At 48.1% G+C, this 27,743-nt stretch overlaps 1 long non-coding RNA gene across 1 annotated transcript; it reads left to right on the forward strand.

Moving 5' to 3' along the window:
* Positions 1 to 6,011: 6,011 nt before the first annotated feature.
* LOC147991107 (uncharacterized) lies at positions 6,012 to 6,721 on the forward strand. Its single transcript, XR_015611464.1, has 3 exons — positions 6,012 to 6,098; positions 6,181 to 6,210; positions 6,583 to 6,721. It is a non-coding gene; the product is annotated as an uncharacterized LOC147991107 (long non-coding RNA).
* The last annotated feature ends 21,022 nt before the right edge of the window (positions 6,722 to 27,743 follow it).

A 27,743-nucleotide genomic window follows, 5' to 3' on the forward strand; every position in this document is an offset into this window, starting at 1 on the left:
GTATACACATTGAACAAGGTCAGACCGATTTGAATTTGAGATACCGATGGCAGATATCATTTGGCCACGTCGCATCCGTGCATGGACACACTATTCTAATTGGAGATGATGGGCGGCTTTCGCATCACATATCTATATCTATACCCCTATATATTATATTTTCATATTGTGTGCGGGTAACTTTAACTTTGAAAGATGGTCGTTGGATGAGGCGAATCCGATGGTCCAAAGATGGAAAATTTGAGCACTACTGGCCATTGGATATCATCTAGATTCCACCAGATTTCGCCACATGTATAATCTAGAAGACTCCATGGTTGAACTTAAGCATAATGCACAAACATCAAAACACAAGCACTTCTTATTTGTTCTAGAATCTTCCGTATCAGAATTGCCCAAATGTTTTTCTACATGATTTGCCATTATTTATTTTTACTTTATGTCTTACGACGCACAATTCCATGAATCTTAAAATAGATTAGCTTTCTTATAAAAACTAGATGATTTTGAATGAAATGAACTATAAGAATTAAACGAACATCTACATCATGCATATATGACTCAAAGCTTGCATGCTATAATGTGGTATTTATTCATAATTTGGTTGCCAAATCTCATGCGTGCAATGCACGTGTACCTTACTCTAGTCTAAATGGTGTTTGTGTGTGTGTTGTGCGTGTTGAGGTGCAAATTGTCTTTTTTTGGGTACACGTTAAGCTTGTTCTTTCGAAAGTTCAAGCCGCGCCTTGTTATGCCGAAAATTCAAGCTAGCGTCTTTGTCTATCGTGCTGCGAAACTGCCGCCTCTTCAACCCGTGCCTTGTTAGCCCGAAATATTTAAGATATATCTTTGTCTCGTTGTGCTCCATCTCAACCCGCACGTTGCTATTCCGAAATTACAACGCGCGCGAAAACTCCCACCTCCTGTGAAATCCCGACACGCGAAATGCCCGTGGTACCCCTGAACCAAAAGAACCGCCTCAAATCGGTGGGGGTACTTTCGTAACTTACCCCACATTTCGGACAAGCGCGTCTCTAAGCCATGGTTCCCCACTGCCATCCCATTCGCCCACCCATTCGTACACCGAGTCAGCAAAAACCTGCGATGAAACCCCACACCATGCTCCGTCCGCCACCTAGCCGGAGCCTCTTCCCCGACGACATCGTCCACAGCAACACCTCGACGTCCCTCATCCACCGCACCAGATGAGGATCTGTCGTCGATCTCATCGTCCCGCCGGTTCAGCCACCCCGTCCTCCACCTCCAAGGAGCTGCCCCGACGTTCCCCTCGTCTTTCGCGCCACCTCCATTCCCACACCACCGTCTTCACCTGCACCACCGGAAGAGCATCATCATCACCGTTTCCTCGGATGAAGCTGCGGCCTAATCGGCGCCACCAAAGAGGTTGTACACCAATCGCCGCATTTTCTTCTTGATTCGATCTCACGGTGCTGCCGGCGCTCGGTCCCGAGCCGACACGGCGCGGCTCCATCCACGGCGGCGTCGCCAGCCACTTCCTCCACGGCATCGCTCCCTCGGTGGCGACTTCCACATCAGTAGGAACTGCTGCTGCTTTAGCTCTCGCTCGCGCTGCTGCTCTTGCTCTTGCTTGCGATGCTGCTCGGATTTAGCTACACTTCAGTCGACTGAATCGACTTTTGGGTCAGTCGATTTTCAGGGGGTGGGGGGGCTCGCCGGGGTGAAGGAAGAACCAGCCGTAGCGGGGAGGGAGGCTCGCTAGAGAGGTACCCCACTATCTATCTTAGGGTTCAGGATGGGGGCGGTGGTCGCCGGCGGTGGTGGGGCGTTGGCGGGGCGGGGCGTGGGGATCGCCGAAGAAAAAGCTCGACGCGGGGGGGGGGGGGCCTAGAGGGATGGCCGGGGCGGCGGCGGATCGGCGGTGGGGAGTGTTTTCGGGGCGGGGCGGGCGGCGCACCACCGGCCGCGGGCGGGGGGGGGGGGGGGCTGCTGTTTGGCCGGTGGTGGCTGGCGGCTCAGGGGGGTGGAGGTTGAAAATGAACCGCAAGCCCTTGATTTCGTATCCAATGGCTGCAAAATCGACAGACCAGAGATGAAAAAGTCAGTCGACCGACATGTAGCCTCACCTTGCGAGTGCGTTCAGTTTCGACAGCAAAATTCAGTTTCGACAGCAAATTCAGTTTCGACAGTTAAGTTCAATTTCAACAGTTAAGTTTAGTTTTGACAGTTAAATTCTGTTTCGACAGTTAAATTCTATTGTGGACGATATATTTTACATCTAGCACTTTGTGGTTATGTATTTTACGTCATGTATTGGAGATGCTATTAGAAATCCACTCAGGTTAACGTTGTTCATTGTCTCTCTTGTCCTACTTCAGCCTCGGCGTCGTACAACTCACCGGAGCTGTTCCAATGACGAAACCCTCCATCACAACAGAGCAGTACCTCAGGCTCCATCTCCAGACGCCTAAGATCTTCTTCCCCTCCTCCGGCAGCCAAGTCAGCCGGAGCATCCTCACCGGCCAACCCAATCACGCTGAGATCGACATGGCTTCGCCAAAGAGATTGTACACTTGTTGCATCTCTTTTTTACTCTACATGGTATATATATTGTCCACTAAGCACTCGTAGTAACGGGAAATACGATTATTTTATCCTACTATATGACAAGCAGTGAGGTACCAGGCAACTTAGCTATCCGTGATGGACTCTCTTGAATTCCATCATTATTTATCTCTACGTGTTTGAGCTGTGCATTTGTCGATGGGCCTGGGATTTGAGCTACTATGGCAGTGGCCTGGGTCCAAAGTAATAGAACTAGCACAAAAACATTTTTTAGTGTAGGATTTTCCTTGCTCAAGCCTGCCTACTAGAATCGCCAGTGCTTGAAAGGAAAAGTGAATGAAAAACATTGGAATTGGAAAGTTTCCTATGGTACTACTTTTCATGAATTTGGTGCAAAGGAATGGAGCAAAGGAAAACTATAGGATTTGTTCATTTAGTGTCTCCTTGAAAGAAAAACCGTAGGAATTCTAATTTCCACTTCTCCTCCTTTTCATATTCCTATTCATCAAGCACAAGACTAAGATATAGTAGCATAATAGCATTATAACCGTACATTTTCTTGTCGTTTGACTTAATCTCACCAAGCTTTTTTGCATCCTGTGATCTTCCAATTGTTGTGAATAAAACACCCAGATTGGCAGAAATCCTGTGTTTTTAAATTCTTTGTTTTGCACGTGCATTCCTATCCTATTCCTGTCTATTTCCTATCCCTGCATTGTTAGAATCCTCAAATTCAAACAAGCCCTTACTCAATTACTTCTGTTACAGATATGTGTCAAAGAAAACTTGTGTGGTTTGTCCTGTTCCTGTGGCGAGGTGTTCCACCCCAGATCAGCTGCTCCAACGACGGAAGAGTTCACCACAGTAGGGATCCGCTCTCTAGGCTGTCTTTCGCCGCCTCAGATCTTCTTCCCCGCCGTCGGCAGCCATGACAACTGCATTACCGTCATCAACTGAGCAGATGACCTTGAGGACTACACGGGTCCGCAAGAGAGGTCGCACTCTTCCGCGTCTGCTTACATTATGTGTCGCTTAATATGATGACATGCTACATTATCATCGTGTTCACCTATTAGACTCCGAGTCAGGTCCAAACTAATGCTGAAACTTGAGTTTTTAAATGGTTGTGGGGTACATATTGGGGAAGCAATCAGTACTATCGGTCTACTATCTGGATAATCTCCGGTGTCTACTATGAGTTTCATGTTGGGTGCAAACAAACATTAAAGGAGCCATTATCTGTATTTTTTAACTAAAGCTATTATCTGCCTGCTATCATTAGTTTTGGGTCTATCCACAGTTTGCTACCATCACACTGGATTTGTGCATGCACTCCTTACATAATCTCACTATGTTTTATTCCTATGCATGCCAATTATTGTACGCAATGGAACTGATCATGTAGAGCAAAAGAGACGAGCCTTGCGTGGCAATAAAATTTCATGCAAACGTCGTTCCATGGTGGGCGCAAAGGCAGCCCCCCTCCACCCATTTCGGATCGTAATCAAGAGGAAGATAACTGTTCTGAGGGGGATTCAGAAGGAGAAGACCACTCCTATTTACCCCATGAGGTCTTCGCTCTAATTTGGCATGCTGATGTTGGTAATATCATGCATATGGTGCCTTGCATTGCTTACTGTCTACATTAAAGATGTCATCTGCTTAGTTTATACATGCTTTGTGTCAATGCCATATGTTTAGTTTCTTTATCGTATATGTGAATCATGCAATGCCATCTTGTCTAGCCAGGCATCATATATGTGAATTTTGCAATGCCACCCTGGTTAGCCAGTCATCTTATATGTGAATTATATCATGCCATCATTTTTTATTATGTGTTAAATTTGTCAACAATTTTAGTACATTCAATTACTCTTCCTGTGCATCAGCCATTTGGCACGGTCATGGAAAAATCTGGAGTGGAAACAAGGTCTTCAGAGCAGACAATGCTATCTGACAAAGCGCATGTCTTGCTGGCTGCCGATAGCTCCTCGGAGGAGGATTCAGAGACAGATGACCAGTCATATCCCCCCCAAGGTGCATACCCAAACTTGGCAGGGTTATGTTGCTCATATCGTGCGTATGGTATCTTGCATTGATATGTCATTTGCTTAGTTTAGACATGCTTTGTGTGAATGCCACCTGTTTAGTGTCTAATTACCATATATGTGAATTATGCAGTGCCATCTTGTTGCAAGACATTATATATGTGAATTATGCAATGTTATCTTGTTGCAAGGCATTATGTATGTGAATTATGCAATGCCATGCTGTTTAGGCAAGCGTCATGTATGTGAATTATATCATGCCGTCCTTTTTTTGTATTTCTCATTGCTTTTGTCGACAATGTTTGTATATTCAACTGCTCTTCCTGTGCATCAGCCATTTAAATTGGTGATGGAGAAATCTGGAGTGAAAACAAGGTCTTCAGAGCAAACAATGCTACCTGCTGAAGCAGATATCTTGCTGGTTACAGATAGCTCTTCAGAGGAGGATTCAGAGGCAGATGACTAGTCCTATTATCCCCCTGAGGTGTATGCTCAAACTTGGTAGGGTTATATTACTCATATAATGCATGTGTTGTATTGCAATGCTTAGTTTTTACATCATATACACAATATTGAATGCCATCTCCTTAGTTGACACATCATATATGCGATTGCCCTCTGCTCACTTCCTTAGTATATAAATCATATATTTGAATTATGTCATGCCATGATGTTTGCATAGACAGCATGTATCTTAATTATGGCATGCCAACCCATTTTCTAAACACATAATATAGTTATATCATCTCATCCTATTTACATAGTCATCATATTTTAAATTATGTCATTCTATCCGTGAATTATATCATGCCATCATGTTTCCATCAACGGCATGTTTGTGATTTATGGCATGCCAACCACTTTAATAGACACATCATATAGTTATATCATGTCATCCTGTTTACATAGTCATCATATTTTGAAGTATGTCATTCTATCCTGTTTAGTTAGCCATCATACATGTGAAATTGTGTCAAGCTATCCTGTTTAATTAGCCATCATATATGTGAAATTATGTCCTGCTATTCTGTTTGCTTAGACAACATAAATGTGAATTATTTCATGCCCTATTTTCTTCCCTACAATCCATTGCACCTGTCTATCTTAGAATGTCTGTACATTCAATTAATTTTCTTGTTTATCAGCCATTTCAATTGGAGGGAGTGATGGCAGTATTTGTGGGAGTAAAAACACGCTCTTCAGAAAAGATCGTGCTACCTGTCAATGCAGATAGCCACGGTTGTACTTGCCCAAGAACCAACCCCACCACACATAACCCACACTCATGCAGATTGTACCCCTAACCAGTTGGACAGAGAACCAGCTACACCCCTTCTAACCCCAACCCCAGCAGATAGACACCCAGTTCCCGTTGACACAGCACCGTCTCCACCACAGAGCAGCCAAAAACAAGCAGTTAGTAAGGCAACTGCAGTGCCCAAATCACGAGGACCACCACTCCGAACCCGAAGTCAACGCTTAAAGTAGAAGAAGAATTGTTCTCAGGTTAGGTACCGTAGCTATGGTTCATACTACTTTGCTCCTGCATCACTGTATTTACTGATACCAACTAATTTCAAATTTGAAGGATGCAATTGAAACTCCAATGGCGCAACAGGTAAGTTTTATACCTGTTTCTTCAACGTGTTTGGTTGTTTGCTGTTTTGCTCTATGTTGATTTCAGTTTTAATTGAATGAACAATTATGTTCTCATGCCATGCACATTACAAGTGTTGTTATTGCTGTGTAGTTTCCCACACTTATATTCTGTCTATGCTTCTTTGTCTTAAATAGATATGATTCGAATTGTATCTATCTTGATTTGTCAACATAAACTAGAATGATATAGACCATACAGTGACCATACTACATAGATATATGTTTGTTTCATGTTGTTATCCTGTCCACCTTACTACTGAACTGGTTTACCAAAATGAGTTTCATATACTACATTGTAAACCTAAGATGTGTTTGTTTGTTTCTATTTTAGAACGCGGATAAAATATTGGAGAAGAGTACCCTGTTATGCAATGGTAAAGGAAGTAATGCAGATAAGGTTCAAGATAGTGAGACATCCCTGTTGGTCTCCAAGAAAGCTGATAAAAACTATATTGAAGACACTGAGACAACCCCAAAGTCTTGTCTTGATGTAGTGTTCGAGTTACTGGCAACCACTTCTGGCACCAGCTCTTCGAACTCGTTGCCTGAATCAGTTCGGCTTCTTGCGTCTCAACTTCAAGTTGAAAGACATCGATCAGATGTTATGCGACAGGAAGCCGAAGGACTGAGGAAGTCCCTGCAGAATTCAGATGCATACTTTCTGGTGCAACAACAAGCACTGGAGGACCTAAACGCCAAACAAGAGAAAGTTAATAAGCTTGCTAAGCATCTTGCCAGCATTATTGGTACCCAGGATATTGTTTCTTGAGCTCTTCTGAAGTGGTTTCAGTTCTGGACTTGTTTTGCTACTGTGTTCCCTATATTTGCATTGGTGGCGAACTTTGATGCCTAGTGGATGTAATATGTGTAATAGCCGTGATAGCCTAGTGTAAGTTGCTTGCTTATTTATTTCCTTGTTGTCTTGTTTATTTGTTTGCTTGTAGTCAGTGCAGTTCTTTTTTTGCGGTTTGCTAGTGGCTGCAATAACCTATTTTTTAAAACTAGGCCACAATAACCATGGGCTAATATTTACTGCAGTGACACTGGGCCACCTACGGGCCATAGAAACAGTGGGCCTTCTACGAGCCATATAAACAGTGGGCCTTCTACGGGCCGTACAAACAGTGGGCCTTCTACCGGCCGTAGAAACAATGGGCTTTCTACGGACCATAGAAATAATGGGCCTTCTACGGGTCGTATCATCAATGGTCCTTATATGGGCCATATGATCGATTGGCCAAACATGGGCCAAACAGACCGCATTCTGGCTGTAAACGGGCTAGAATTGGAATCGTCCGTTCATGGGCCAACCATAACAGGCCATCGTTAATAGGTCATATTTGATGACGCTATGAAAACGGCCCAACGTATTAACAGACCACAAACGGGCCGACTGTAACCACTGGCTGAATTTGGCCCACAAGCAGAAAATGATAGTAACGGGCCGTAAGTAAACGAATGCTAGAAAATAGCCCAAGAATAAATGGGCTCTGAGAAGGCCGAAAGATAACATGGGCTAGAAACAGCCCAACGGAATAACGGGCCGTTAATGGGTATAAAGTGATACACTGTTCTTCACGGGCCAGTTTCACCATGGGCCATTAATGGGTGTAAAGTGATACACTGTTCATTACGGGTCAGTTTCACCACCGGCCGTTAATAGGCCAAGAGTTACACAGGGCCTCATATGGGCCGAAAGACGTCATGGGCCATACATGGGCCAGAAGTGAAAATGGGCTGGAATCATATTGGATGGCCCAAATGACGCTACTAGGCCTAATTTGAATAGGGCGTAACGGGCCTTGGGTTAGCGAGCTGTAAATGGGCTATATGCGAACATGCCGTTAACAGGCTTTCCATGGGCTGGCCCACCACCTTTTGACCAAGTCAAACGTGCCGGCCTTTTCATAGGAATGGGCCTCTGTTGGGCCGTGCCACGTGTTGACGTATCATAGGCGCCTTCTGTCCAATGAGTAGATGATATCTGTCCCAGCGATGAGCCGACACGTGTTTCCTCCAGCCAATGATGATTTTACACGTGGAAAATCCCCATTGGTCGGGGCTGTTAACGGGTTATCGGATCCAAAACCCGACCCGATAGCTTAACGGCGTTCCGTTACGGTGGATGCCACATGTCGGTCACCCTTGACGAAAGCACTTCTATGACGCGCAATTTATCGTCATGGAAGTGGACACTTCCGTGATGATAATTTTGGTAATGTCATGGAACACTTCTATGACAGCACATGTATGACTATCTTGATTCTGTCATAAAATCGTCATGGATGTACATGCATGACAGAAAACGCGACCTACTATGACAAACACGTATCATCACGGAAGTGTATTTTTTTGTAGTGGTAACTTGCATGATTTGAATGGAATTAACCCGGACTGACGTTGTGTTCAGTAGAATTGCCATGGTGTTATTTATGTGCAGAAACAGAAGTTCTCGGAATGACCTTAAACTCCATGGAGATTATTTTTGGAAATAATAAAAAAATACTGGCAAAGAATCAAGGCCAGGGGCCCACACCCTAGCAGCTAGGGTGGGGGCGCGCCTGCCCCCCTGGGCGCGCCCCCTGCCTCGTGGGCCCCCTGGAGCTCCACCGACCTCAACTCCAACTCCATATATTCGTGTTCGGGAGAGAAAAATAAAGGAGAAGGATTCATCGTGTTTTACGATACAGAGCCGCCGCCAAGCCCTAAACTCTCTCGGGAGGGCTGATCTGGAGTCCATTTGGGGCTCCGGAGAGGGGAATCCGTCGCCGTCGTCATCATCAACCATCCTCCATCACCAATTTCATGATGTTCACTGCCATGCGTGAGTAATTCCATCGTAGGCTTGCTGGACGGTGATGGGTTGGATGAGATTTATCATGTAATCGAGTTAGTTTTGTTAGGGTTTGATCCCTAGTATCCACTATGTTCTGAGATTGATGTTGCTATGACTTTGCTATGCTTAATGCTTGTCACTAGGGCCCGAGTGCCATGATTTCAGATCTAAACCTATTATGTTTTCATGAATATATGTGAGTTCTTGATTCTATCTTGCAAGTCTATAGTCACCTACTATGTGTTATGATCCGGCAACCCCGAAGTGACAATAATCGGGGCCACTCCCGGTGATGACCATAGTTTGAGGAGTTCATGTATTCACCATGTGTTAATGCTTTGGTCCGGTACTCTATTAAAAGGAGGCCTTAATATCCCTTAGTTTCCTCTAGGACCCCGCTGCCACGGGAGGGTAGGACAAAAGATGTCATGCAAGTTCTTTTCCATAAGCACGTATGACTATATTCAGAATACATGCCCACATTACATTGATGAATTGGAGCTTGTTCTGTGTCACCCTATGTTATGACTGTTACATGATGAACCACATCCAGCATAATTGTCTATCACCGATCCAATGCCTACGAGCTTTCCATAGATTGTTCTTTGCTTATTTACTTTTCCGTTGCTATTGTTATCATCACTATAAAACACCAAAAATATTACTTTTGCTACCATTACCTTTTGCCACCGTTACCACTACTATCATATTACTTTGCTACTAAACACTTTGCTGCAGATACTAAGTTTCCAGGTGTGGTTGAATTGACAACTCAACTACTAATACTTGAGAATATTCTTTGGCTCCCCTTGTGTCGAATCAATAAATTTGGGTTGAATACTCTACCCTCAAAAACTACTGCGATCACTTATACTTGTGGGTTATCAGTTGGCTACCAGAACGCGCTACTGCTATAGGAAGTAGCTATTTATTTTCCTTTCTATTTTCTTCATTCCTTTTCCTTTTCCTTTTCTTATTTACTTTTCCTTTTTCGTTTCTCCTTTATTTAAGTACCATATCTATAGCGGGGGTATACATAACACACTACTGCTATATTAGCTATAGCGCTTGCTCTGTACACATGCTACTGCTATGCCTTTCTCCTTTATTTTTATTTTTCTTTTATTTTCCTTTATATTTTCTTTTTACCTTTTTATATTTCTTTCATTTTCATTTACTTTTCTATTTGTTTTTCATTTTATTTTATTTTCATTAGCAGTAGCGCTTTCCCAGAAAATGCGTTGCTACAACCAACTTAGCGGTAGCGCGTTTCCCCTAAGATCGCTACTACTATTCCTAGCCCACCAAGAACGGTGTGACACCCCAATATTTTAACCTTGTTTTATTAATTAAAAAATTTCCAGGAAATTTAAACTTTTAATTTTCTGGATTTTCTTTTGATTTCAGAGCCATCCTTTTTCTTTATTATGGAGTTTTTACCTCAAGTGAAAAAACTTTCCAAAAATATTATTGGACTTGTTTAACCTCCCAAGAAAACATTTCTATTATCAGTGGAATTTATTTGCACAATTATTTCTCTCTGAGCTTTATTCCTAAAAATGATTTTTCATTAGTTTTGGAGCTCTTTTTGAACTACAACCACTTGATATATTTATTTAAAATTTTCACCAAAATTTGGAGATGTCATGTGATGTTTTTAAATCACTTTGATGCAAAAATATATTTCATTCATTTAATATTTTGAGCTCTACCCCAATTTTTCAAATCTGGTCCAGTGGGCAATTTTGCACTGCAACCCATTTAAATATTTCTTTCTATCCTCCACCAAAATTTTGGGATGTTCATAGGAGTATATTATTCAACTTTATGCAAAAAACCCATTGATGTTCTTGGTAAAATTTGAGTGAATCAACCTCTTTTTCATTCTGGTCCATCTTGGTGATTTGTACAGCAACCCTAATTATTTTTGCTCTAGTGACAATGTGCTTGCTACTACTTATAGCCCATCTTACAAAACCCTTAAGTCCTGAAGAGTGGACCCATTGGAGGATTTTTAGTGCATGCAACCATGCCTTTTCCTTTCTGTCCAAAACTGAAGTTTTGCAAAACTTGCACTAACAAGTTTCTGATTTTGTCAAACTAACCTCACCACTCTCTTATTCATCCAAAGGGACTCTGGTCTGGAGCTTTTAGGCCACCCCAGGAGTTGCCTAGATGCACTTAGCATTCTGTCGAACACGTTGAGTGCATAAGCAGATTTGGCATGATTATTAGATTGCCTTGTGAACTTGATCCCCTGACCTAACCAGCTTGTCCACTAAACTCCTAGATGGCCCTAGCCTAGACCTGCTAAACCTTAGGTGATTTGGAGCCCTGCGGCATGCCGTGGCATTCTGCCGAACACGCAGCGTGCGTGCTCTGGGCGCGCCCAGAGCGCACGTTTTGCACGCGCGCGCACCGAGTCGCCGCGTCCCACTACCGTCGCCTTGCGCTCGCTCTGGCCCTTCCCCTCTCCCAGTCGACGCCCCGACCCCACCCCTCGCCGCAGAGCCGCCCCTGGAGCTCCACAGCGCCACCGTCAGGTCGGCAGCGGCGACTAGCGGGCGGCCACAGTGCGCCCTGCCATGGACGGCGCCGCCCAAGCCACCCCCGCATGCTAGCTGCCCTCTAGAGCAGTCCGAGCTCATCCACAAGCTTGTCCGCAAGCGCTCGTCGCCGCCACGTCCCCCTGCCGCAACAGAATGACGGTCGCCGGCGTTCTTATCCACGGCCATCGTCGGAACTGACCTTGACCGCCTATTTAAGGAGCCCTGAGCCTCTTCGAAACCTCAGGCGACCTCAAGCCACCCCACCTAGCACCCTCGTAGCAGTCAATCGACCAGGGAAGGTCTTCTTCCCCATCTCCGGCCAGTACAGCCGCCGCCGCCCTCCGGCCCATTTAGTAGCAACCCGAGCCCCTCTCGTCCAACCAGTGCCACCATGCGATTCCTGTCGACCGTGCGGAGCTGCCCAACCTCTCAAACGCAACCCAGAGCCAGCGTAGCCCAAACCCCCATTGCTCCTGAAGCTTCCTCCGCCGAGGAGCTCGTCGCCGGTGATTCCCTCCACCCCCGCCGACCCAACGACCACCGAGAGGACCGCCCGGTCTTGCGGATCCATCCCAACCCTCTGGAGCCCGCGGGGAGCCGCCGTTCGCCGGCGTTGATCGCCGGAGCCCTCACCTCTGTTCGGCCAGAGGAGGACGAAGGCAGGGTGACTGGTCAAACCTGACCAGTGGGCCCTGTGGACCCACTGTCAGTGACCCATGCGCCCGTCCACGCTGGATAAGTGAAGGCGTAAAACCCCCAAGTGCGTATCCCCTGCTTCGAAAGCGTATTCTTATCTGAAACGTTTTCTTTTCCGTTTTATTTTAAAAACAGTTTGACTGAAACTTTGACTGGCTATAACTTTTTAAATATAAATCCAAATGACTTGATTCTTCTTCTGTTGTTTCTCAAATATTGTCTAGTTTATTTTCATATTTATTTCAAAATTTTCCAAACAACTTTTTTGTACTGTTTTTGGACTATGTGTTAATTTGAATATTTTCAAAAATAGGATTTGTTGGAGAGAGAAGAAAACTTTCAAAGTTTTGGAATGCACCCTGCCTCACCACAACTTGAAGGCAAGCATTCTGAACCCTGGCATAATGTTTTGTGGGTTGTTCGATACGGTTATAACACCACCTCAACATGAAGCGTTGGTTATTTTTATGTGACGATATGATCATACACCTTGAGTGCATAAATGAAAATCCTTGCTGTTGGAAATGGATAAGCTTGTGATAGCAATCACCCTCATATGCCTCTCATGCCTACCGGGAAGGACCCGGGAAAGTCTCTGTCTTGTGTAGACACGAGCTTGTCCCTCGTCGAGACGGTTATGACCGGTAGGGCAGGGGGGGGGTATGATAAGTGGTGGTTGTGTCTGATGGCTGTGAAATATAATTCTTGAGCTAACCATGTAGGAAATACTTAAGCCTCCTAAGTCGGCCGTAGATCGAGTCTTGTTCCAGTAACCCCCATACATGTTTCGTGCTGCCACTTGCCCCTGCCGTAGGTAGGGTACGGTTCAGTAAGTTGTCAACCCCTGTCCTAGCACACACCATACAGAGAGGCCATGGTGGAAGATACCGGTTGTAGCTGGTAGGCATGCCACCTGGTCCAGGGGCATGGGTGTTTCCGGTTGGGACCGAGAGGGAGGCCACCCCTTAGAGCGCGCGATAAAAATTTGATCCCATGCTACGCGAGGTTGTAGCCTCCCCACTTAGAGTTTTGCTTAACAGGTGTCTGGGTGATTCCAGACACGTGTAAGGTTAAGCTGGTGTGTGCAAGTCAAGCATGTTTTCGACTAAAAGACTGTAGACGGAATTAGTTCCGATGAACTAAAGAAATCCGTTACTCGTGGGTAAAGAGTACACCCTCTGTAGAGATATTATACCTATTCGAATAGCCGTGTCCATGGTTAAGGACTACAGTCTGGGATGGGTCAATCGTTGGTCTTAGTGTCGGTCTTCCGAGGAGAAACTACTAAACCAGAGCATTGATTATGACCGGTGACGTATGATGATTATGATTATTATTATTATGGACTAATCATTTATGTATATGAATTATTGAGTATCCCTGGGACGGTTCTACCTCCTCGATATTCACCGTGATTATTCTTATATAAGCCCTTTATGTGGTGTCGCTTAGACGCCCGACTGTGGCATGCTTGTTATTTCATTTACTTATAAGCCCTTTATGTGGTGTCGCACAGACGCCCGACTGTGGCATGCTTGTTATTTCATTTACTTATAAGCCCTTTATGTGGTGTCGCACAGATGCCCGACTGAGGCACGCTTCATACTATTATCCTTTCGAGGCGTCGCTTCAGACACCCGATCGGTGTTTTTCATTTCTACTCCCTGATTGTTTACTCATGTTTTAGTTGAATGATCTGCTTGTGTGCATCATGAACCTTATTTCATAATTGACGAAGTGATCATGGAACATTTCAAAACATGATTATCAATGGCTATATTATACCTGTGTTCTTAATGTTTGCGAGTACATTCAAAGTACTCACTGGCTTGTCCCTGGCTATTGTCTTGGCCAGATTTCTTGCGTGGAAAGGAGCGTTGCGATGACAGCCCCGGAACCTACATAATGGTGATAGCAGCCTCGCGAAGATAGGAGTTATCCTGGTCAGCTGTTCCTGTGGGAAATGGAGTCCCATAGACGCTGATGATCCGCAAACCGCTTCCGCCATCAACCCCTAGAAACCAATTGTTGTACCCATAGGCCAGAATGGTCTTGTACTTCATATTTTGTATTTTGCTGGGAGTTTCTGTAACAAGTTGGTGTCTCATCAGCTAACAGTAATCCTGGGGCTGGTGAGCAAAAGGGCCGCTTTTGGGAAATTAATATCCCGAAAATCCGGTCCTGAAAAACTTGGTATCAGAGCCAGGCTGACCATTGGCTAATCCTATCTTAGCCAGGTCGAAAACCTAGATAAACCAACCCACGAGAGCTTAACCAAACCCCGGCCAAGCTTCTCGTGTAAGACAGCCTCACAGTTACCCGACACCTTTTGGGCAGTCGGTGCCCAACCTATCAGCGTAACCTGTCAGTCACACACGAGTGACCGGCCTGTGAATAGTCTTTTTCGCAAGCGTGCGAAGGAAGACTCCGTCCCCTTTTTCTATAAAAAGGGCATGCTAGCCTCAACCCAGCATAGCACAACCTCTACCCCAAACCGAGTTATAATGCCTGGCCCCATTGTTCACAATGAGACCACAGCAACCAACCTTGGAGGTTTTGTGACCGTGCTAGCAAACCTCACCCGCCGTGCCTTTGCATCAGAAGAGCCCCCAAAATATGTTGTGTACCAAGGGTCCATGAGCGGTGAGAGCCGTCAATTTTGGGCCACTGTGCACGTCTATGGTAGGGGTCTGTCGCCAGAACGCCCCAAGTTCACCGGAAGGACAACTTCCTTTGAGCCACAAGCCATCCAACTAGCTGCCCGAGAAGCTACAGTTCAACTCCGACACTTGTCGCCCAGAGTTAACTGTCGCTCCTTCTACTACTACCCCAGCCATGACGGTTATGGTAGACCACCACAAGTTGCCAACGGAGACCACGAGATGGATCCTGCATTATTGCATCTAGTGCGCTATGTAAGTGCACTAGAGGGACTGTTCGATCAAATCACCCTTGATCTAATCGCAGACGTGGAGAACTGGCTTGCCGAGCCCCGGCAAGAAGAGAGGCTGAGCCCGACGCCGACAACCCAGTCGTGTTGTTCAGACAACCGATCGAGACCTTGAGATCAGCCCCGGCCATCGACCAAGGTGCTTTGATGACCCCAGAAGTGCTCCATAGCCTTTTGGGAACACACTCCAGCGGGATTGTGGCCAACAATCCCCGCGATGGTCATCATCACTACCCTGGCCCTGCAGTTCCTCAACCCCCTACAGCTAACTCCGACATTGAAGCCAATGGAGAAGCCTCGGCATCCACAAGGCACGCCCGCTTATATATAAACGAGGTAGACTAAGTCATTCGAGTAGTACCGAGTCTCAGTATGTCCACAACCTGTAGTTGTGTGATCTTGTATTACCGCAGTGTTGTCTGCATATGCGCCCCTATTTTGAAAAGTAGTTGTGCATAAGTGTGCGATGTACGATTGCATTTTTAATTCCGGGCGTAGCTACCAAAACCAACCCCGACGACACCCACAGTAATGTGTCGCTTTGGCGAGATGTGTGTATCTGTGGCTTTGACCCCGACCCCATAGGGTAGAACCGACAAACTAGTTGCCCTTCACCGCAGTAAATAACCCAGCCCAGTTGCTTTATAAAAGGGACACCTCGTGACCTTGCCGAGTACCCCTCATCTTGTGCGCAACCCTCACAATCATTTCTTGCCATGCCTAGCCCTAGCATTTATCTGAGAACCCCGGATGCAACCCCGTGTAGTTTTGTTAAAATATTGTGGGACTTTACCTGCAGTACCATGGGTTCTACCCAGCCACCCCAGTACGAGCTGCTCAAATCGAGGATCACCTCTTCCACCTCGAAATATTGGGCAGTAGTGCACATCCCTCCCGTAAACTCAAATCAGGACCCAACGGAAGTCTCCTTCCTAGGGAAATCTATGCCGACTTCACAGATGGCCATAGAAGCAGCTGCACACGAAGCGATTGTTCGCCTTCGATTCGCGGTACCCTATGCCAGCGAACGAGGGTATTACTACTTTCCGAGCCATGCAGCACCCGGGGAAGTGACATCTTTTCCCGATGGACGAATTGAGAGAGACCCAGTACTGGCCAACCTTGTCCAGTATGTCATCGCTCAAGAGCGTTTGACCCAGCGAGTAATGGGTTATCTCTAGAGCCTCGCTGATTTAAATCCTCAGATCGCCATCGGCAGACCACTGAGGCCCGACCAGGAGAGACGCATTCATCGACTGATCAATCCACTTCCCCCGATAGAAGAAGAGTGCGCCCCAGTACCAGAGACGTTTTCGCGGGACCTCGTCCAGTTGCCATTTTCATTCTAGACGTCACTGCTATGTTCTTGTATTCAAGCATATAGTTAAGTGTTGTAACTCATGCGTGTTATTCTAAACCTTGTGCGATGAGATGAACATTTGGTTTCAATTGTAATGAGTAATTTTTGCTGCTGTAAATTTTGATTAACTATTTTTTTCCTCGCAAGAATTCCTGGAGTGAGATTACTTTTCCCTGAGTTGCTACAGCATATGTCTCCTCACGACATGGAATTTTATTCACATAGCACCACGGCAGCAGACTCACAACCGCAACCACTCGAACACATACACTACTTGCAACACCACGTAACCGTGTTGCATCTGGCTAATCATCTCCCTAACGCACCATAGTATCTGAACGAGAGATTAGTGGATAATCATCCGGATACGAGTTACCTCCCGCACACCAACAACAGTCAACACCCAACACCACACCTACTCCTCGTGATCACCGCCACCGCGGAGAGCCAACACTCGAGCGGCAGCATCACGACGATCATCGAGGATCATCGCACACAGGAGCACGGAGAGTCCCAGAAATGCCGCCAGCCCTCCGCACATCAGGATCATGTACCAATCTGGCATCGCCTCTGCCATTAAAACCTCGTCTCTAGCTTCTGTAAACGGAAATGGAGGAGGAAGAAGGAGAAGTGAGGACAGGTGTGAGGAAGAAGAGAGAAACACCTCGGCCGTTTTATAGCTCGAGCTCGGTGTACGGTGGGCGAAGTCCACCAGCGCCGCTCGTCACCCGATCGCCGGTGTTCGGAGGCGAATCCGCGAGCAGTGCCGACAGCAGCTGGCCCACGAGGTGAGTGCATGCTGCACCAGCAGCTAGCACACCACGCACTACCGCAGGTACGGCCTAGATGCCCTACGCGCTAGACGTCGCCGGTGGAGAAGGCGCGGGAAAGCGCGCGGGAGAGAGGAAGAAGAGAGAGCCAGACGAAGAAGAAGAGACTGATAGTGGGCCCTGGGTCCACCTGTCAGCCAGAGAGAGCACTGTGCTCTCGGGTATGACCAGCGTATTTTAAATTTAGAATTTATTCTAAATTTACTGTATCCAGCGTAGAAAATCTCTCGTTTTCCCCCTACTCATAGATTTTTCCATGCAGCGCCAGTGTTCCACACTGTGGTTTTACACCACTTATTACCCTCTCACTATAGCCACATTTTATTGCATATATTTTCTTAAAACAGCTTTTAACAAGTCTCGAGGACGAGATTTTTCTTAAGGGGGGTAGTGTTGTGACACCCCAAAATTTTAACCTTGTTTTATTAATTAAAAAATTTCCAGGAAATTTAAACTTTTAATTTTCTGGATTTTCTTTTGATTTCAGAGCCATCATTTTTCCTTATTATGGAGTTTTTACCTCAAGTGAAAAAACTTTCCAAAAATATTATTGGACTTATTTAACCTCTCAAGAAAACATTTCTATTATCAGTGGAATTTATTTGCACAACTATTTCTCTCTGAGCTTTATTCCTTAAAAGGATTTTTCATAAGTTTTGGAGCTCTTTTTGAACTACAACCACTTGATATATTTATTTAAAATTTTCACCAAAATTTGGAGATGTCATGTGATGTTTTTAAATCACTTTTATGCAAAAATATATTTCATTCATTTAATATTTTGAGCTCTACCCCAATTTTTCAAATCTGGTCCAGTGGGCAATTTTGCACTGCAACCCATTTAAATATTTCTTTCTATCCTCCACCAAAATTTTGGGATGTTCATAGGAGTATATTATTCAACTTTATGCAAAAACCCATTGATGTTCTTGGTAAAATTTGAGTGAATCAACCTCTTTTTCATTCTGGTCCAGCTTGGTGATTTGTACAGCAACCCTAATTATTTTTGCTCTAGTGACCATGTGCTTTCTCCTGCTTATAGCCCATTGTCGGTGTCAAAACCGGAGGATCTCGGGTAGGGGGTCCCGAACTGTGCGTCTAGGCCGGATGGTAACAGGAGACATGGGCCACTTTGTTTTACCCAGGTTCGGGCCCTCTCGACGGAGGTACTACCCTACTCCTGCTTGATTAATATTGATGATATGGGTAGTACAAGAGTAGATCTACCACGAGATCAAGGAGGCTAAACCCTAGAAGCTAGCCTCCGGTTTATATAGACACCGGATAGGGTTAGGGTTACACAGAGTCGGTTACAATGGTAGGAGATCTTGAATATCCGTATCGCCAAGCTTGCCTTCCACGCCAAGGAAAGTCCCATCCGGACACGGGATGAAGTCTTCAATCTTGTATCTTCTTAGTCCGGGAGTCCGGCTGAAGGTATAGTCCGGCTACCCAAACACCCCCTAATCCAGGACTCCCTCAGTAGCCCCTGAACCAGGCTTCAATGACGACGAGTCTGGAGCGCAAATTGTCTTCGGCATTGCAAGGCGGGTTCCTCCTCCAAGTCCTTCATAGAAGATTGCAATCACCACGAGTAGTGTCCGGCTCTGTAAAATAAGTTTCCACATATTGCCATAGAGAGAATAATATTAACACAAATCACATCTGCTGACGTATTCTGCAGTGTGCCATCACACTACAGCCAAGTCCTTTACTTGAATCGTTTTTACTTTTCCACCTCAGCATGTTTTGTGAGGCGGTTTCCTTGGCACTTCTTGTCAAAGCAGAGATCGTGTACCCTTTTAACGGGATTCTCATCAATACGGACATGGGTAACCCAACCGCGCCATTTATCACGGTGCTCGGGAGGCAAGCGAGTTTTATTAGGCAGGTGGGGACGCACAACCGCATCCGCCTATATAAGGGGATAAGGATCCACCCTTTTTACCTACGCCTTCTTCCTCCCTTGCCTACCCATCTCTCGCGCACCCAAGCTCCAGCGCCCAAGCCCGCACTTCCCACCTCAACCTTCTCCAGCAATGTCCGGAGTGGGAGGGAAGTGGATGGTCTCCTCCATCACGGAGGGCAAAGTCAAGAAGCTAAGGAAGGCCGGGTATCTGTCCAAGGACATCGCGCACCAGCTTCCCGAATTGGGGCAGCTTATCCCCACTCCAAGGCCCCATGAGAGGGTAGTATTTCTCCTCCACTTCCTCCGCGGACTGGGTTTTCCACTCCACCCATTTGTCCGGGGGCTCATGTTCTACTACGGCCTGGATTTCCACGATCTGGCTCCGAACTTCATCCTCAACATCTCAGTGTTTATCATCGTGTGCGAGTCTTTTCTCCGCGTCCGCCCCCATTTCGGCCTCTGGCTCAAGACTTTCAACGTCAAGCCCAAGGTGGTGAGCGGCAGCCAGGCAGAGTGCGGAGGCGCCATGGCGGGCAAAATGGCCAACGCCCTATGGTTCGAGGGCTCTTTCGCGGAGACCCTAAAGGGATGGCAATCCGGGTGGTTTTATATCACCGAGCCGCGCGATCCGGAATGGACCGCAGCCCCCAAGTTCCGATCCGGACCCCCCACGTGGCTTATGTTTTGGAAAGAGACGGGCCTGTCATGGGGTGACGAAAAAGAGGTGACTGGATTGCAAACATGCATCCGGTCCCTGGTGAACAAGCCAATCCGGCTTGTTAATATAATCCAGGTTATGCTCGTCCGCCGGATCCTCCCGTGCCAACACCGGGATTTTAATCTGTGGGAGTTCGACCCGGCACAGCATCAAACCCTTAGCAGGCTCTTCGACACAACGTACGAAGACGCCTGGAAGACGCTATTCAAGGGCGTCGAGGCTCCCGCATCCGCTTCCGAGGACCGCGGATACAGCTCGCAGCGTCACGCTAGCAAGGTATGCCATCTACACCTTTTACAGGATGTTTAAGCTTTTTTCATAGTTTGACTCTATGCGGCATCTAAACTCCCTTACCTTTGATAGGCTTGGCAGGCGATGGCCGAACCGATTAACTGTCCGGCTCCGCTGCCCGAAGACCCAGCCCCAGCTCTACTGGCGAGGCTGCTGACTCCGGTGCCTTATGTGGTGCCGGAGAAGAAGGCCAAGAAGAAGAAGACCACGGGGACTCAAAAGAGTGCCCGCAATGTGGTGGTGTCGGACTCGTCATCCGGCGAGTCCGAGATGCCCTCCTCCCGTGAAAACAAGGAGGAGGAAGAAGAAACCTCTCCCCCTCCAGCGGGGGGAGGAAAGAAGAGGGAGGCCGCCCCAACTGGGGAGGCCGAGGGGTCTAGGAAGAGGAAGACCCCTCCGCCGGACTACTCCCCCAACGCTGAAGAGGACGAAGAGGAGTGGCCAGACAGGGCCAAGCGTCCGGCGAAATCGTAAGTTCGGATATCAGAGTAACTCATGATGTTCCTTTATTGCGCAGCTTTCCCTAATTTCGATCATACTTATGCAGTCCGCCCCGGGCCGAACTCAACGAGTCGTCGAGCGGCTCCCTGGATTCATCGGACGTGAACTCCGTTCCGCCCGCTGTCTCCCCCCGCACTGCGGACGACGCCGAAGTGGCGTCGCGACAAGCTCCGGGGCAGGAGGAGGTGGTCCTGGAGGAGCCGCAAGGCGACCTCCCAGACCCCAGGAGTAAAGGGGACAAGACCCCCCAGGGCTCCAAGTCCGGCTTTAAGCCGGACACCATGCCGGAATCTTCAACGATTCCGCACCGCGGCATGTGAACTCCTTCCAAGAGGAGCAAGCCTTCTGAGCCGGCAGCCTCCGTCCAACCGGAGGCGCCGGACAATCTGCTGGAGGTGCTTGAAGGCGCCTCCATCGACGAGGAGCACTGTACTATTATGAGTACGGTGATCCAGAAGGTCCAGTCCGCCAAGAGCGGGATGAGTGAAGCTTGCGCTAGCCTCCTAACAGGCTTCGAGGTAAGTAAAAATATGTAAAAATATTACCGCATAGACAGTAGCCCCTGATGCTCTGTTTGGCGTTCAGAAAGAAAAGCCGAATAGAGGATCTATTTAAATTTCGCAGGAGTCTAACAACAAAAGGTCAATATGCGTATTCAGGCTTCGCTGCTGGCCACCGCCGCACTGACTGCGGAGGTGGGTGCCCTGAAACAGGGACTCGAGCGGACCGAGCAAGAGCTCAGCCTTGCCAAGCGGCAGCTCGAGGAGAAAGAAGGTAAGAAATACCTTACAGAAATAAGTGCCTATAGAGAGGCGTGATTGCAAAAATTAACAAGATTGTACTGTGTATTGTAGGGGCCACGACTGAGGTGGCAACCCTTAAGCAGGCGCTATCTGAGGCCGAAAAGAAAACGGCTGCGGAGCGCACCGAGCGAGAGAAACTTGGGGCTCAGGTCGGCGAGGTGCAGCAAGAGCTTCAGGCTCTCATGAGAAAACATGAGAGTTTGGAGCTTGAGTCAAAGACCCAAGCGTCCAAGCTCGCGGCGGCCCTTGAGACTGCCAAGTCTGTCAAGGCCGAAGCCCAAAAGGCCCTCCGAGAGTTGGAGGATATGAAGAAGATAGCAGCGGGTAAGGCATTCTTTATGCAAAGCAGAAATATAAAAGTAAACTACTTGTTACTTACCCGAATCCGGAGTTCTCCAGGGGCATTCGCAGATCTTCCCCGCAGCGTATCCGATGCCGCCGCATTCTATCGAGCTGAAGAGGGCAGCTCGACGGAGAAGGTGTTCTGGTCTCAGTATGCTGAGGCCGGACACCCTGTGCCCTTGAGCGAGCAGCTGAAACAGCTGGTCGAACTAAACAAGGCGGCCGAACAGGCCATGAAGGGCTTCATAGTTCGGCTATGGCCCGGAGAGGCCCTGCCTGGGAGCTACTTCGGGCTGGTGCAGCGACTGGTGGAGGCCTGTCCAAGGCTCGAGGTCATCAAGCGCTCCGTCTGCATCGAAGGTGCCCGTAGGGCCCTTGCCCGTGCAAAGGTGCACTGGGGTAAGCTAGACGGTGAAAAGCTTGTGAGGGACGGGCCGCCGCCGGGGAAGGAGCATGGCAAGCCCAAGAACTACTATAAGGATGTTCTTGTGGGTGCCCGCCTTGTGGCGGATGAATGCACCAAGGATGTAATTTTTGAATGAATTCGCTCGTGTTTTATCCTGTGCGCTGAAAACTTGTTCATATGCACTAAGCAATGCTTATTGAATTTAAAATATTATTTTCTGTGCGGCCGTTTATCAAAAATTGAGAGATGGCCAGTCGTCGGCTTCTGCCCCCATGCCACTAGTGCTGGGGTGTTCGGTGATAAACCTGGGCGCTCTTTTTCCCATGGTTGGGTCCTTCGAGGGAGGCGCTCAGCACGGCGAACCAGGCAATCGGACTATAATGCTTGAACACTCTCACTTAGCCATAGAACTTTATAATTTTAAATTTCGGCGAAGCCCCTAGTTCGGAAGACCGAGTTGGGGGCGCTATCCACGCCTTGGTTGGGGTTATCCAGCTCCTCGCTCGAAGCGGCATAAGCCTTTAGGGACCCGAAAAACCTCTCGAACAGCGACCGGTCTCTCACCTCATCATGACAGTCAGTTTTAGCTTTCTCCACTGAGGTGCTTAACCCAGCTCAACCGGGGCACAATCGCAGTGGTTCTCCTAGTGCTACCTTAGCCGATATAGCGGAACGTAAGGCACCAAAACATAGGAGCCGGGCAAACCCAACTATTGACCCAAATCATGATTCGGAGCCGATGCATATAGTGCTATAAGTTCGGGGTGCCGCACTTGTGAAAGTGTACGGACTTCTCACACCATATTAAAGGGTACTGAAGCCCCTGGCGTACTTGTCGTACCATAGTGTACGGGTGCAACATGTCATTAATGAACATATATAAAATAGAGTAATGCAGAAAAATAGACAAAAAGCTAAGCATTGTTTATAGAGAGGCTATTTATCAAAGCCGAACGATACAAATAGTGTGGTAAGCAAAAGATATTGGACTATTCAGTATGTCCTGACCAGGGGCAGGCCGCGGAATTGAATTTATAAAAGGTATACTACTCGTAACAGAGACCACCTGGGAGTTCCATAGTGCGGCATGGCTTGTCTGCCTCCCTGGATCTTGCATCGTTTGTGCGGCAGTCGAATTGCCGAACAGGTCGTCCGAAGTATGGAGTCCTGAAAGTAAGAAAAAATTAAAAAAAGAATCCGGCAGCCCCTAGTATGTTTTAAGCCGTATTTTGGGCGTGTCGTTATTGTGCCCCTTCCCCTGTGCCCATGGTATTTCAAGGGCGTAGTTATGTACGCGAAGTACTAGTTTCGCTATGTCGCGAGAGCTGGGGTTGGGGCCGCATTGCTACGCTTGCTCAGAGTGTGCCAGACGGTCCTGCTGTAGGTTACTCCGGGCGCGCTTGGCAGTGTCTGGCTTTTTAATGGCCGGACTGGAGAATTGCCTAAGAAGGCTACTTTGTACCTCCGCTGCAAGAGCCGCCGTATGCTCCTCCGTACGGAGGGAGAGTTCAGTGTTTCCATTGACCGTAATTACTCCTCGAGGGCCTGGCATCTTGAGCTTGAGATATGCGTAGTGCGGCACCGCATTGAATTTTGTGAATGCGGTTCGTCCGAGCAGGGCGTGGTAGCCACTGCGAAACGGGACTATATCGAAGATTAACTCTTCGCTTCAGAAATTATCCGGAGATCTGAAGACCACGTCAAGTGTTACTGAGCCTGTACAGTTGGCTTCTACACCTGGTATGATGCCTTTAAAGGTCGTTCTTGTGGGCTTAATCCTTGAGGGATCTATGCCTATTTTCCGCACTGTATCCTGATAAAGCAGGTTCAGGCTACTGCCGCCGTCCATGAGGACTCTTGTGAGGTGAAATCTGTCGATGATTGGGTCGAGAACCAATGCGGCGAAGCCGCCATGACGGATGCTAGTGGGATGGTCCCTTCGATCGAAAGTAATCGGGCAGAAGGACCATGGGTTGAACTTTCGGGCGACTGGCTCCATCGCGTATATGTCCCGTAACGCACGCTTCCGCTCCCGCTTGGGAATGTGGGTTGCGTATATCATGTTCACCGTCCACACTTGTGGGGGAAAGCCCTTCTGTCCATTGTTGTTCGGCGGCTTGGGCTCCTCGTCGTCGCTGTGCAGCCCCTTGTCTCTGTTTTCGGCCCTTAACTTGCCTGCCTACTTGAACACCCAACAATCCCTATTGGTGTGATTGGCTGGTCTTTCGGGGGTGCCATGTATCTGGCACAAGCGATCGAGTATTCGGTCCAAACTAGACGGGCCCTGATTATTCTTTTTGAATGGCTTTTTCCGCTGACCGGATTTATAACCTTTGAATCCGGCGTTGACTGCCGTGTCTTCATTGTTGTCCCTGCTGACGCGGCGTTTTTGCCTATTCCGACATGTCCTGCCACTTTTGTCCTTGCTATCCGAATTACCAGGGTTCTTTGATAAGTTGTTACTACGAGCTAGCCAGCTTTCTTCTCCCGCGCAAAAGCGGGTCATGAGTGTCGTGAGGGCTGCCATGGATTTCGGCTTTTCCTGTCCCAGGTGCCGGGCAAGCCACTCATCGCGGATGTTATGCTTAAAGGATGCTAGGGCCTCTTCGTCCGGACAGTCGACTATCTGGTTCTTCTTTGTTAGGAACCGTGTCCAGAATTGTCTGGCCGACTCTTCTGGCTGCTGAATTATGTGGCTTAATTCATCGGCGTCCGGCGGTCGCACGTAAGTGCCCTGGAAGTTGTCAAGGAATGCGGCTTCCAGGTCCTCCCAAGAACCGATTGAGTCTGCTGGCAAGCTGTTAAGCCAATGCCGGGCCGAGAGGGCTGTCCTATGTACCCTGAAAGAGAAACTATGTGATAGAAGCCCGCTTTCCCTCTCTTCTATCCCACCTAACCACCCCTTTGAGTTTGAGCGGGAGGTATTTTATGGTGTGTAGATCATCGCCGCGTGCCATGTGGATATGAAGGAGATAATCCTCGATCCACACCGCCGGGTCTCTTGTGCCATCGTATGACTCGATGTTTACGCGTTTGAAACCCTCTGGGATTTTATGATCCATTACTTCATTCGTGAAGCATAGCGGGTGTGCGGCGCCTCTGTACTGGGCTATATCACGACGCAGATCGGAAGAGCTATGTCTGTTGTGTTCGGCCCGGCCGGATTTGTTGTATCCGGAGTGAAGATCATTGTCACATGTCGTAAGGCGCCTGCGCGATCCGTAGATCGATCTTGTTTGTCTTGCCTTATCTTCCAGTATGTCTCGCAGGCCGGGCGCATTTTCCCGTGCCTTAGTTGAGCGGCGTCGGGGGATGGCTTGGGTGGAGGGCCGAGAGGCCTCTCTGTCGCGGCCGCGAGGTGGCCGGTCTTCCATGTCATGCGCTGGTGATGTAGGTGCTTCCTCCTCTGATCGGGGTAGCGGCCTGCGCTTCGGGTAACTCTTGGAGGGGCGTTCGAGTTCGTACTCTTTGGCCACAAGGACTTCAGTCCATCTGTCAGCTAGCAAATCTTGGGCAGCTCTAAGCTATTGCTGCTTTTTCTTGAGGCTGCTTGCCGTGGCTAAAAGCCTGCGTTTAAACGCTCTTGTTCGGCGGGGTCTGATGGTATGATGAATTCATCATCATCGAGGCTTGCCTCGTCTTCGGAGGGAGGAGTATGGTTATCATCCTCGACCTCTTGGTCTGCCGCTCTCTCACGAGGGCTGGCTTCTCCATCTTCCTGTGCCGAATCTTGCTGAGGTAGGTGTTCTTCGGTGCTATCCGGGGTAGTACAATCTCCCATGCCGGAATCACCGTTTTTGCTTTGACGGGATTTAGAGCGGCGCCGCTGACGCCGGCGCTTTGGCTGTTTCTTGGGGGCATTATCCCCCACTGTTCCATCGCCATCTCCATCTTTTGGAGTATCCACCATATATATGTCATATGACGAGGTGGCCTTCCAGCGCCCTACAGGTGCTGGTTCCTATTCGTCTCCTATATCGTCGTCCATGCCGTCGATGTCTTCGGAGCTGAAGTCAAGCATGTCGGTTAAATCGTCGACAGTGGCTACAAAGTGGGTGGTGGGTGGGTTTTGAATTTCCTCACCGTCCGTATCCCACCCTTGTTGACCGTAGTCCGGTCAGGGCTCTCCTGACAATGAGAGAGACTTTAGAGAATTCAGGATGTCGCCGAAGGGCGAGTGCTGAAAGATGTCCGCGGCGGTGAACTCCATTACCGGCGCCCAATCGGATTCGATTGGCAGGGGTGCGGGGGGCTCGGAGTTCGGAGAGGAATCCGGCTCCTCGGAGTCATGGGCCATGTGGAGTGCGGGGCTGTAGTTCGGCTCGATCGCCTCTGAGATCGCAGCCCCTGAGGCAGCGTCCAACCGCTGATCCTCGATCGGCGCAGTAGGCTCCGAATCAATGGTCGGAACCGGTGCATATGCGGCCTCCAAAGCGTTGTTCTGCGGCAGAGCTACATCATGCCCATCGAGACAGTGCGGCGCGCTTGGCTGTGGCTCGAATCCGACGAAGATCAAGTCCCCGCGGATGTCAGCCATGTAGTTTAGGCTTCCAAACCTGACCTGATGGCCAAGGGCGTAGCTTTCGATCTGCTTAAGGTGGCCGAGCGAATTGGCCCGCAGAGTGAAGCCGCCGAAGACGAAGATCTGTCCGGGGAGAAAAGTCTCACCCTGGACTGCATCGTTGTTGATGATCGAAGCAGCCATCGGGCCTAAAAGCGACGACACAGAGGAACTCTCAATGAAAGCACCAATGTCGGTGTCAAAACCGGCGGATCTCGGGTAGGGGGTCCCGAACTGTGCGTCTAGGCCGGATGGTAACAGGAGACAGGGGACACTTTGTTTTACCCAGGTTCGGGCCCTCACGATGGAGGTAATACCCTACTCCTGCTTGATTAATATTGATGATATGGGTAGTACAAGAGTAGATCTACCACAAGATCAAGGAGGCTAAACCCTAGAAGCTAGCCTATGGTATGATTGTTGTGTATGGAGTTGATTCTGTCCTATGGACTACGACCCTCCGGTTTATATAGACACCGGATAGGGTTAGGGTTACACAGAGTCGGTTACAATGGTAGGAGATCTTGAATATCTGTATCGCCAAGCTTACCTTCCACGCCAAGGAAAGTCCCATCCGGACACGGGACGAAGTCTTCAATCTTGTATCTTCATAGTCCGGGAGTCCGGCTGAAGGTATAGTCCGGCTACCCGAACACCCCCTAATCCAGGACTCCCTCACCCATCTTACAAAACCCTTAAGTCCAGAAGAGTGGACCCATTGGAGGATTTTTAGTGCATGC

The sequence above is a fragment of the Triticum urartu genome, chromosome 1A (assembly GCF_056163025.1).
Source record: "Triticum urartu cultivar PI428250 chromosome 1A, HENAU_Tu73, whole genome shotgun sequence".
Taxonomy (NCBI): Eukaryota; Viridiplantae; Streptophyta; class Magnoliopsida; order Poales; family Poaceae; genus Triticum; species Triticum urartu.